Here is a 12,893-nt window from a genome sequence, read left to right as displayed (position 1 = left end):
TATAGGAAGAAGTACAGTCGACGTTTTGGGCCGAGACCCTTCGTCAGGACTAACTGAAAGAAGAGATAAAAAGAGATTTGAGAGGGGGAGGGGGAGATTCGAAATGATAGGAGAAGAGAGTGGGGAGGGATGGAGCTAAGAGCTGGAAAGTTGTTTGGCAAAAGGGATACAAGGCTGGAGAAGGGAGAGGATCATGGGATGGGAGGCCTAGGGAGAAAGAAAGGGGGAGGGGAGCACCAGAGGAACATGGAGAGCAGGCAAGGAGTTATTGTGAGAGAGACAGAGAGGAAAAAAAGGGAAGAAATAATAAATAAATAAGAGATGGGGTAAGAAGGGGAGGAGGGGCATTAACGGAAGTTAGAGAAATCAATATTCATGCCATCAGGTTGGAGGCTACCCAGAAGAAATATAAGGTGTTGTTCATCCAACTTGAGTGTGGCTTCATCTTGACAGTAGAGGAGGCCATGTCTGAGAAAAATGTGACAAAAACTGTGTGAGACCATAAGACATAGGAGCAGATGGCTGACCCTGGATCCCACTCAACCTCATACATCTGCCTTCTCGCCACATCCTTTGATGGAATGATGGAGCAGGCTATCAACAGACAATCTGGAAAATCTGTGGCAGAGCATTCCACAGATTCACTACCCTCTGGCTAAAAAATTTCTCCTCACCTCTGTTCTAAACGGTCGCCCCTCAATTTTGAGGTTGTGCCCTCTATTTCTGGATACCCTCTATGTATAGGAAACATCCTCTCCACATCCACCTTATCTAGTCCTTTCAACATTTGTTGAGTTTCAATGTGATTACCCTGCATTCATCTAAATTCCAGTGAGTACAAGCCCAAAGCTGCCAAATGCTCTTCATGTTAACCCCTTCATTCCTGAGATCATCCTCGTGAACCTGCTGTGGACTCTCTCCAATGGACAACACATCTGTCCTGAGATATGGGGATCAAAACTGTTGACAATACTCCAAGTGCTGCCTGACTAGTGTCTTTAAAAGGCTCAGCATTATCTCCTTGATTTTATATTCCCTTCCCCTTGAAGTAAATGCCAACATTATATTTGCCGCCTTTTCCACAGACTCTACCTGTAAATTAACCTCCTCGAGGACTCCAAAGTCCCTCTGCACCTCTGATTTTTGAACCTTCTCCCCATTTAGATAATAGTCTGCACTATTGTTCCTTTTACCAAAATGCATTATCATATATCTCCCAACACTGTATCTGCCATGTTTTTGCCCATTCTGCAATCACATTGCTTCCTCAGCACTACCTACCCCTCCACCTATCTTCATATCATTTGCAAACTTTGCCACAGAGCCATCAATTCCACTCTTTAAATCATTAACAAACAATGTGAAAAGTAGCAGTCCCATTACTGATCCCTGAGGAACACTTCTAGTCACTGGCGGCAGAACCAGAAAAGGCCCTTTTATTCCCACTCGCTGGCTTCTGCCTGTCAGCCGTTCCTCTGTCCATGCCAGAATCTTTCCTGTAACACCATAGGATTTTATCTTGTTAAACAGCCTAGTGTGGCACCTTATCAAATGCCTTCTGAAAATCCAAGTAAATGACATCCACTGCCTCTCCTTTGTCCATCCTGCTTGTTACTTCCTCAAAGAACTCTTGTCAGGCAAGATTTCCCTTTACAGAAGCCACGCGGACTTTCAAGAAACACACATAGCTAGAGGAACTCGGTGGGCCAGGCAGCATCTATGGAAAAATGTACAGTCGACGTTTTGAGCCAAAACCCTTTTGGCAGGACTGGAGAAAAACTGCTGAGGAGTAGATTTAAAAGGTGGGGAGAGAACCACCAGATGATTGGTGAAACCTGGAGGGGAGGGATGAAGTCGAGAGCTGGGAAGTTGATTGGTGAGATGATGTGAGAGGGGGTAAAGGGGATGGGAAATAGAGAAGGGGTGGGGGGATTTGGGGGCATTACTGGAAGTTTGAGAAATGGATGTTCATGCCATCAGGTTGAAGGCTACCCAAACGGAATATAAGGTGTTGTTCCGCCAACCTGAGTGTGTCTTCGTCAAGACAGTGGAGGAGGCCATGGATGGACGTGTCAGAATGGGAAGTGGAATTAAAATAGGTGACCACTGGGAGATCTCGCTTGTTCTGGCGAAGGCGTAGCTGTTTGGTGAAGCGGTCTCCCAATCTACATTGGGTCTCAGCAATGTACAGGAGGCCACACTGGAAGCAATGAACACAGTAAATGACCCCATCAGGCTGACAGGTGAAGTGTCACCTCACCTGGAAGGACTGTTTTGGACCTTGGATGGTAGTGAGGGAGGAGGTGTAGCACTTGTTCCACTTGCCAGGAGGGACGAATGGACAAGGGAGTCATGTAGGGAGTGATCCCTGTGGAAAGCATAGGAGGGGGAAGGAAAGCTGTGCTCAGTGGTGGGATCCCATTGGAGGTGGCAGGTGGAAAATTATGTGCTGGATGCAGAGCCTGGTAGGGTGGTAGGTGAGGTCAAAAAGAACCTTATCCCTGGTAGGGTGGTGGGAGGATGGGGTAAGAGCAGACGTGTGTAAAATGGAAGAGATGTGGTTGACGGAAGTTTTGATGGTGGAAGAAGGGAAGCCTCTTTCTTTGAAAAAGAACATCTCCTTTGTTGTATAAAAGCCTCGTCCTGAGAGCAGATGCAGCAGAGACAGAGGAATTGAGAGAAGGGGATGGTGTTTTTACAAGTAGTAGAGTGGGAATGAGTGTAGTCTAGCAACACACACAAAATGCTGGTGGAACGCAGCAGATCAGGCAGCATCTATAGGAAGAGATACAGTCGACGTTTTGGGTCTCAGCCAGCGTTTGTGTGTATTGCTTGAATTTCCAGCATCTGCAGATTTCCTCGTGTTGGAGTGTAGTCTAGGTAGCTATGAGAGTCCATCGGTTTGTAATAGACATTGACTTACTTTATCATTAGTCTCCAAGTATCTCAAAACCTCATCCTTAACATGGACTCCAACACTTTCTCAACCACTGATGTTAGGTTAACTGGCCTATAATTTCCTTTCTTTTGTCTCCCGTCCCTCCCTTCCCAAAGAGTGGAGTGAAATTTGCTATTTTCTAGTTCACTGGGACCATGCCAGAATCAAGCGAATCTTGAAAGATCATGACAAGTGCATCCATTATCTCTTATTCTCGTATTTCTTATCTGTTCTGCCAAAGGGTTTCGGCCAAAACATCAACTGTACTTTTTTTCCATAGGCCTGGCCTGCTGAGTTCCTCCAGCATTTTGTGTGTGTGTGTGTTGTTTGGATTGCCAGCATCTGCAGATTTTCTTATTTATTATCTCTTGTTGGTTGGAGAAACAAAAAAAAAGCCATAGCCAAAGTAGCAAACTGGGTAACCTTGATTAAATAGATTACACTATGTAGATAAAATATATGAATTTGTAATTCCCAGTATGTTCTGTTTTGTGCTTGATGTTTAAATAGTTTGCTACTAACCATTAACACTTAGCACCTCTTTCCCACCTAACCTTGATTTTCCTGGTATAAGATATAGAAGTGGAACTTTGTTTGCTTTTAGTCATGTGTGCCTGACTCTGGAGGCTGATTACTGTGACGCTGGAAGATGCCTTAAACCATTTGCCAATCTAATTATCATGTGAGGTTTGTAAAGGTGATGAAGTTGAGGAAGGCACGTTCGTTTAAAATGTAAATTTTACTCATCCTGTGTTCGATTATTTTGTCGTTATCAGATATTTGATATCAGAAGATGATCTAAATTGTTAATGTGGATTTGAATTAGTAGAGATGACCTTTCTGTTAATTAATACCAAGCTTGTTGCTACAATACAAGAAAAACACATTTAAAAATAGCATATGTTTTGTTGGAATTTTATTATGTATGAGCTGTATGAAGCGACTCAGGATTTTGAGGGGTCAGTACTGAACAAGCAATGATGTCAGGTGACTAGAGTGGCATGATGTGACTTGTCACCTTCCTGTAGAAAGTGTTGACAGCTGCAGGCTGTGCTTAAAATAGTGTCTGTAGCTAATGGGTTTGGCTGGGCAGGACTGATGGAACAACATCATGAGGTTGTGTCAGAGAATGAAAGCACGTAGCTAGTACTGAAGTAAATATTTCCATTGCACATATGAAAAACATGGATAACATTTCAGAGTTTCTGGGGACATATGTTTGCATGAAATGCATTTGTTTCTATTTTATTTACAATTCAGTCATTACAAGTCAAAAACATGAGATTCTGCCAATGCTAGAAATCCAGAGTAACACACACAAATGCTGGAGGAGCTCAGGCAAACATCTATTGAGGGGAATAAAGAGTTGAAGTTTTGGGCTGAAATCCTTGAAATCATGTTTCAGACTGCACTGTTCTCTTGTACATTTTTACAAATAATAGGGTGGATATGGAGAACATGTTTCTTTACACTACTTAAAATAAGGAATTGCTTCATGACAGCGATGAAGTGAAATCCATTTTGTGATACATTGTGGGTCTTTGAAATTCTCTTCCTCAAAGGGCAGTGGAAGTAATGTCTTTGAATATTTTTGAAGCAGAAATGAAAACAAAAGGAGCAAAATGTTTCTGCTGGTACACAAGGACAAAAGGTTGTGGTTATAATCAGATTAGCTATGATCTAAATGTTTTACAATACAGGCTTGAGGAACTGAGTGGCCAATTTCTACTCCAAATCCATGTGTATGTTAATGTCTTCTTGATCATCATGCCTTCCAAAGTTGTGAAAAATGCTGCTGATTCTTAAATTGTCCATCATCTTACGTTTTTGCCGATCCTGGTCTTGGCATGTTCTTCTCTTTGCCCATATTATGCACCTCTAGAAACCACCTGTTGAAGACTCGTGAATATCTATAAAATGTCTCAAACATTCACTTTGCAAACAATGCTATCATTTATTGTCCACCTTGAATTGTCTCTGAACTGAGTAGTTAGGCAAGTAATAATCACATTGCTGGTAACAAAAACAGAAAATGGTGTAAATACTCAGCAGGCAAGCTACATCTCAGGAGAAACAGTTAACATTTTAGACTGACCTTCCATCAGAACTGAAAAGTTCTCTCTTCACGGATGCTGTCTAATCTGTTGAATAATTACATCACTTTTATTTCTATTTTCAGATTTCTGCATTTGCATATTTTGCTTTTCAGTGTCTTTACCCTGAAGTCACAAGAGGGCTGTAAGTCCAGCACCTTTCATGGGCTGAAAGGTGTTTATAACAATCTATTTTATGGTTACTGTTCCTTAATTTAATTATTTTAGTTTTAATTCCACAGCTATGGCGGTAGGATTCAAATTTGTCTGTGGCCAGCATTATGCCACCTTACTGCCTTATCAAGATTGTATCTGGCTGCTTAATTCACTCTGATTGTTCAATATGTGCTACATTGATAGTTCATCTGATGATTTATCCATAAACTCAGAGAATCCCATAGATCTCTCTTCCTTCATCACAATGCTAATGTTCCTTTATCACCCACTCTTGCCCATAATTTTGCTGATGGAATCGCTCTAAGTTCATCAAGCTATTTCTGATCAAGCCCATCCGGTCTTCTGTATTGCCATGTCAAAATCATGCATCTTAACCCATTAGCAGGCCAATCCTATCCTTTCTGATTTGTCTAAGGTTATGGAAATGTACTGATAGTCCTGCAGTATCTGATGTTCTTGGTATCCAGCGGTGACTTGCAATTGTATTTTTAAAAAAAAGAAGATTGGAGCCAGAGTAGCTGTCATCTTGCTGGAAATATTTCACCTTTCACCCTTCACCCATGGCCTCTAGTTATAGTCCCACCCAACCGCAGTGGAAAAAGCCTGCTTGCATTTACCCTCTCTACACCCCTCATAATTTTGTGTACTCTATCAAATTTTCTCTCAATCTTCTACGTTCTAGGGAATTAAGTACTAACCTATTCAATCTTTCCCGATAACTGTTGCTCAACTCTGACAAAATCCTTGTAAATTTTTTTCTGCATTCTTTCAATCTTATTGACATCTTTCCTATTCAACATTCTTTGATGTTGAACATCGCTTTTCCTTATCCTTTACCAATTTTTTTTTCACTTTCTATATGTATGTTATCACACTTTGATAGGGTGTCATAATGAGAGTGGCATTTGCAAAGCCCTAACACTGCCAAAAGCTCTAGAGTGAATCAGAAGCAATAATTAGGGAAAATGTTAATTTACCCTTGATTGGAAAACTGTGCAGATGCAACAGAAGTGTTCCTGCCTCGCTTTGCCTAATTTAAGAATGTATTACTGGGCTGTTAATGTACGACATATGTCCTATTGGGACATCACTGGGTTGATAAGAACGATCGACCAATTTGGGTAGACTTGGAATTGAAACCTGTGAAACAGTTTTATTTAACCTCGTTATTGGGAGCTGCTTTACCTATACAATTAGCTAAAGCTGCTAATTTAAATTTATACCCTGTGATTAAGCATTCTTTACAAACTTGGCTCCAGTTCCATAACTTTTTTAATCTTAAAAAATTTAAACCTTGTGGTTTAATTTATCGAAATTACTTTTTTAAGCCGCCTGTGAGTGATCCAATTTTTTTACTTTGGAAAAGTAAAGGTATTAATTCTTTTTTGGATTTATTTAAAGAAGATTGACTGATATCTTTTGAACAATTAGTTGATAAATCTTCTCTTTCATACTCACACTTTTTACAGTACCTTCAAGTTAGATATTTCTTACAAAAATATTTAAGTAATTTTCCTTGCATATTGGATGCCGACCTGTTAGATACTATTACGAGTATGAACCATTTGATGAAGGGCTCCATTGGAAGAATTTATAATTTACTATTACAATGTGATAAGCGTCCTTTATTTAAGATTAAACAAGATTGGGAAAAGGAACTTAATTTGACTTTTATGACGGAGGACTGGACGCGGATTCTGAAGTTGGTTAACTCTTCTTCGATCTGTGCTAGTCATTCACTGATTCAATTTAAAATTGTAGGTGGTTACTATTTGACAAAGGAGAGATTGTCTAAAATGTTTCCTAATGTTGATAGTTATTGCGATAGATGTAAAACTAAGACGACGACACTGGCACACATGTTTTTGTCCTGTTCTATACCGGAACCGTTCTGGAAGTCAGTTTTTTCTACAATTTCTAAAGCACTTAAAATTAATTTACAACCTAACAAATTAACTTTTTTTGGAATAATTCCTCAAAATATTCACGGTATCTCTTTGTCTGACCAACATGTTATTGCATTTGTTACATTGATAGCTAGGAAGGCCATTTTGTTGAAGTGGAAGGATACATTGGCTCCCATTTTGTCACAATGGTTCTGTCAAGTGATGCTATGTCTTTGGAGAAAATTAGAAGTCGAACCTTTGAACCTATGTTTGATTTTGAGAAAAGATGGGGTTTATTTGCTCATTACAGTCATTTGAGTTAATTGATAGATTTCCTCCACGATCTAATTGTAAATTTTTGGTATTTTTTTTCTTGCTGGTGGTTTGATGTTTATCTTTAGAAGCTTTTTGTATGACGCATGGCTCCGGGGTTGAACACCTAATGGGTTTTGTTTTCTCGCTTTTCTTTGCTTTAGTAGGGTTTTTTTCTTTCTTTGTCACCAAATTTTTTCAATCTTTAAAACAATGTTTTTTTTTCTTGAGACATTGTAAGTGTTGCCTACTTCGATGTTCTCTTGTTAATTTTGGATAATAATAATAAAAAGATTTGAAAAGAAAAAAAAGGTGTTCCCACGTAGGTCCAGTGAAGAGCTTTAAAAATCCAGCCTCTATAAAAGAGGTACTGCATCGTGGACCGGTCATCGTTGGAGCAGTCATCGTCAGAGTAGTCTGAGGCAGAATAGTAAGGCTCAACAGGGCTTTGGTGAGGATAGGCAGAGGCAAGGGAACTAGGTAAGTTCATTCCTTATTTCTTATTCTGAATTAACTCTAGAGAGAATAGGGAATATATCTAGAGACCCAGTGATCTGTTCTGGATGTCTAGAAGTGGGTGTTCCAGAAGACTTCCAGCCTCCCCGCTGGACACATCTCCACCAGGTCTATCAAAATGCAGCTCATTAGAGACGTGTTCAGGAACTGGAGCTACAGCTCGATGACCTTTGGCTTGTTAGGGAAGGTGAAACAGTGATAGACAGGAGATACATGGAGGTAGTCATCGCGAGGCTACAGGAGACCGATAAATGGGTGACTGTCAGGAGAGGGAAGGGAGAATGTCAGATAGTGGAGAACACCCCTGTGGCCAACTCCCTCAACAATAAGTACTGCATTTTGAGTACTGTTTGGTGGGGAGGGGAGGTGGACCTCCCTGGGGGAAGCAACAGCAGCCGTGCCTGTGGCACAGAGTTTGGCCCTGTGGCTCAGGAGGGTAGGAAACTGAAGAGGATGGCAGCAGTAATAGGGGACTCTATAGTTAGGGGGACAGATAGGCGATTCTGTGGATGTGAAAAAGAAACATGGATGGTAGTTTGTCTCCCAGGTGCCAGGATCTGCAATGGTTCCGTAATATCCTGAAAGGGAGGGTGGCAGCCAGAAGTCGTACAACAGATTGGTACCAATAACATAGCTAGAAAAAAGGAGGAAGTCCTTTTTTAAATAAATAAATGCAACAATACAGGGAGACAAGGAGTTGGGAAGGAAGCTGAGAAGTAGGACCTCAAAGGTAGTAATCTCAGGACTGCTGCCTGTGCCATGCAATGGTGGTGATAGGAATAGAATGAGGTAGTAGATGCATGTATGGTTGAAGAATTGGACTGGGGGCAAGGATTTTGATTTCTGAATAATTGAGCCCTGTTCTGGGACATGTGGGACCTGTACAAAATTGACAGTTGCACTTGAATCCGAGGAGGGCCAATATTCTTGTGGACAGGTTTACTAGAGCTGTTGAGTAGTTTAAAATAATATAGCAGGCAGGTATGGAATCCAGTATGATAGAGCTAAGGATGAGCCAGCAGAATTATAAGTAGATGATGGATGTAACATGAATGTAAAGAGGGACAAGCCAATGATTGGGTACAAATGCAGACAGAGCAAAGAGGTAAATTGTACCACAGAGGCAAAATTCAAAAAGGTGAAGAATACAGGACTGAAGGTGCTGTATTTAAATGTGTGTAACATTCGGAATAAGGTGGACAAACTTGCGGTGCAATTAGAGATTGTTTGGTATGGCATTGTGGACATCACTGAGTTGTGGCTGGAAAAAAGGCAATAGTTTGGAGCTTGACATCAATGGATATACTTTGTATTGAAAGGACAGGCAGGAAGGCATAGATGGTGGTGTGGCTCTATTGGTAAGAGATGGAATTGCATCTTTAGAAAGAGGTGACATGGGGTCAGAGAATGTTGAATCTGTGTAAGAAACTTCAAGGGTAAAAAACCATTATGGAAGTCAGATAGGCCTCCAAATAGTGGCAAAAATGTGGAGTTGACATTACAAAGGGAGCTGGAAAAGGGTAATGATAATTGTAATGGGGGTCTTCAATATGCAAAGGGATTGGGAAAATCAGGTTGGTGTCAGATTGCAAGAGATAGAATTTGTTGAATGCCTACAAGATGTCTTTTTAGGGCAGCTTCTGCTTGAACCTACTTGGGGAAAAGCTATCTTAGATTGAGTGTTGTATAATAACCCAGATCTTATTAGAGAGCTTAACATAAAGGAACCCTTAGGAGGCAGTGATCTTAATATGATTGAATTCATACTGCTTGTTTTATTTTAATGATGTTTCATATATTGTGCTGAGCAGAAATGCCCTTCTGCTAATATAATCTCTGCTAATTCATCTGTGATGGACCAAGTGCATCAATACTTAGTTACAGTGAGCAAAATATATTTTGTTATATTGAACAATATCCTATTAAATAGAAAGTTCATTAGTGTTATTTATACTAGAAATTTAATAACATTTTTCCTTCTACATCAGTAACAACTTGGGTAATGATTAATTAAAATATCATAGAAAAGTATTCTAATTTTTTTAAAATAAATGTGCTTGAGCTGGAATACGTACATGGAACCTGTTTTAAAATCCTGATGGAAACTACAATTCAACTAATATCTTGGACATTCAATGGGGAAATGCAAAATTTTAACTGTAGCCTTCCTGATATTTGTACTTGCAAGCCTAGGCCCATGTGTTTACAGCTCAGTATTTGTGTCATGCTAATCAAGCTTCAACCAAAGTTGATCTCAAAGTCACAAATAGCATTCTATTTGAATTGTGATCATAGAAATCCATCCTTTCTCAACCTGTCTGTTCCTTTTGAAATGGTTAACTAACTACGCAATCCTGTGTTCAGCTTGATCTACCCTCGCCTGATTCTCGTCCTGATATAGCTAAAAAGCAGTTTACAATAGTTTATCTTTCTGCTTCCAGATTATTCCCTTTCTCCCAATGTATATTAGACCCCATATTTACTGAAGATACCAAGGTTTTCCACATGAACTTGCGCAGTGGCTTTATTTCATTGATTTGTCATGCCGTCGCCCATTTCTGACTTACAACTGCGCAGAAATCTACTCCAGATAATTGTCTAAACATATACTTTATACTTTATTGTCGCCAAACAATTGATACTAGAACGTACAATCATCACAGCGATATTTGATTCTGCGCTTCCCACTCCCTGGATTACAAATGGATAGTAAATATTAAAAATTTAAATTGTAAATCATAAATAGAAAAATGGAAAGTAAGGTAGTACAAAAAAACCGAGGTGCAGGTCTGGATATTTAGAGGGTATGGCCCAGATCCGGGTCAGGATCCGTTCAGCAGTCTTATCACAGTTGGAAAGAAGCTGTTCCCAAATATGGCCGTACGAGTCTTCAAGCTCCTGAGCCTTCTCCCGGAGGGAAGAGGGACGAAAAGTGTGTTGGCTGGGTGGGTCGTGTCCTTGATTATCCTGGCAGCACTGCCCCGACAGCGTGCGGTGTAAAGTGAGTCCAAGGACGGAAGATTAGTTTGTGTGATGTGCTGCGTCGTGTTCACGATCTTCTGCAGCTTCTTTCGGTCTTGGACAGGACAACTTCATATCACCCCCATATTCGCCCTCCCCCAATCTAATCCACTGTATTCTCCAACCACCAACTCCATACCTCTGTCAGCTGTTTATGTGCTGGAAAAAGGCAGTGGAAAATATAACTGCATTAATCAGCACATCAATACCCGAGAATGCAATATTTAGATCTGTACTTTCTGGCAATAATGTTCAGGAAAATCTGGTATCATATATTATCCTGCTCTAATCTCTAGTAGTTGACAGTACAACAAGGGCTAGATAAGTTGATCCAAAATTTCAGTATAGCTTGCTTAGTTTGTTAATAATTTGCTAATCAGAGTTTAGCCTGCTAACAATACTTAAAAATTGGTGCATTGTTTTTGTAGTTTATAATGAGAATAGAATTGTTTTTATATTTATATGAATGAGCATTGTTTTAAAAATCTAATACAATCAACGACATAAAACTTACTTCTCCAAGTTCTTGTACATGCCAGGAATCCAAAATTGAGAGCAGAAACTCGGGAATTAATTAATTGTTATCCCAGTTGGAATTTAGTACAAGTTTCTGTCTTTTTGCTCTCTACCAATAAATTACTGTTCTCTGTGACTGTTACATAGCCTAGTAGAATCAGTTTGAATAATTTCAATGGGAATCAAAGAATATTTTCAGTTTAAATCAAGGCCCGCAGTCGACTGAAGAATTGATACTTTCTGATGCAGATACTGGGAAATGATTTCCTCTTGTGGGGGGGGGGGGAGGCCCATTAAAGTGGAGCCGTTTCTCCCAAGCTTAAATGCAGTCTCTACTGAAGGCTTGGACAAGTCGTAAAACGTGTTTGGAATCATAGCATAGAAGGAGACCTGTCATGGTTGTCCAAATTTTCTGAAAAACATAGAAAACGCTGTCAGACTGGCTGAGTTCCTCCATGCTGTGTGTTTCTCCTTCAGCAGTAATTTTTTATCCTTCAAGCATTAAGCAATTTTCTTTTTCAATGAAGTATTATTGAATCTATTTTAGGCACTCCACGCAAGATCATAATAACTTGCTGTGCATACTTTTTAATGTCATTTGCCATTTCTGGCTAATTGGGCCATCGGTTAATCAGGGCGGTCACTTGTTTGGACAACTCTAAAAGAACAAAAAAAAACTAGTTGAGAACTACTAAGATTCCCTTCATTTATTTGCTGCTTAATTGGGGCATGAGACTGTTGCTGGACAGGTTCTAACTAGTGTCAGTTGTGCGCACCTTTGGCCATTAGGCGCCACAGCATGCTTAAGAGTGGATAGATATTAAATAGCGTCAGTTGCATGTGTGTTCAAAAAGCAGTGATTTTTGTCACTGATAGTTGGTGAGAAATAAGCAGTAAGACAATTCAGAACTATTTTGCTCACTGTGGTTTCAAGCATTCAGATTTGGAGATGATTGAAATAGCCTCAGTGAAAATGAAACCTCTTCAGGCAAATAATTTGAAGATGTCAACAATCATCTTGAATGTTACAATGAAAATGAAGATTTGACGGATGCAACTGTTGATGACGTTGTATGAAGGCAGCCCATTATTTCCACCAGGTGTCTGTGCTGTTTATTGCATACGCTGGATGAGTTCCTCTGATAGCTATTAGAAACTAATGCCCAGTTTTATTGTACGGTAACGCAATTGGTAGTGTTCTAATTTGTTCCACATTTCATTTAAATACGTAGTTTGTTGTACTAAGGAGAACAAGTGGAGATTTAATAGAGGAATTCAAAATCACTTTCATCATGTAACCATCTTTTTTCCAGATATTCCCTCCAGAATGGCCATTTGTCAGAGATTGAAGATTACAGTGGATCTTAAATATCTGGTAGTTAATTGGGATACATCTAGACCAATGCAATTTGGCCCAAATAAGTGACTGCCCCA

The 12,893-nt window shown here is 39.9% G+C and overlaps 1 protein-coding gene across 3 annotated transcripts in view; it reads left to right on the top strand.

Moving 5' to 3' along the window:
• twf2 (twinfilin-2) overlaps positions 1-12,893 on the top strand; it is a 174,112-nt gene that overhangs the window by 54,124 nt on the left and 107,095 nt on the right. The window lies entirely within an intron of this gene.

Source organism: Mobula birostris, chromosome 16 (assembly GCF_030028105.1).
Source record: "Mobula birostris isolate sMobBir1 chromosome 16, sMobBir1.hap1, whole genome shotgun sequence".
NCBI lineage: Eukaryota > Metazoa > Chordata > Chondrichthyes > Myliobatiformes > Myliobatidae > Mobula > Mobula birostris.
The sequence above is the reverse complement of the archived record's forward strand: the minus strand, read 5'-3'. Positions and strand labels throughout refer to the sequence as shown.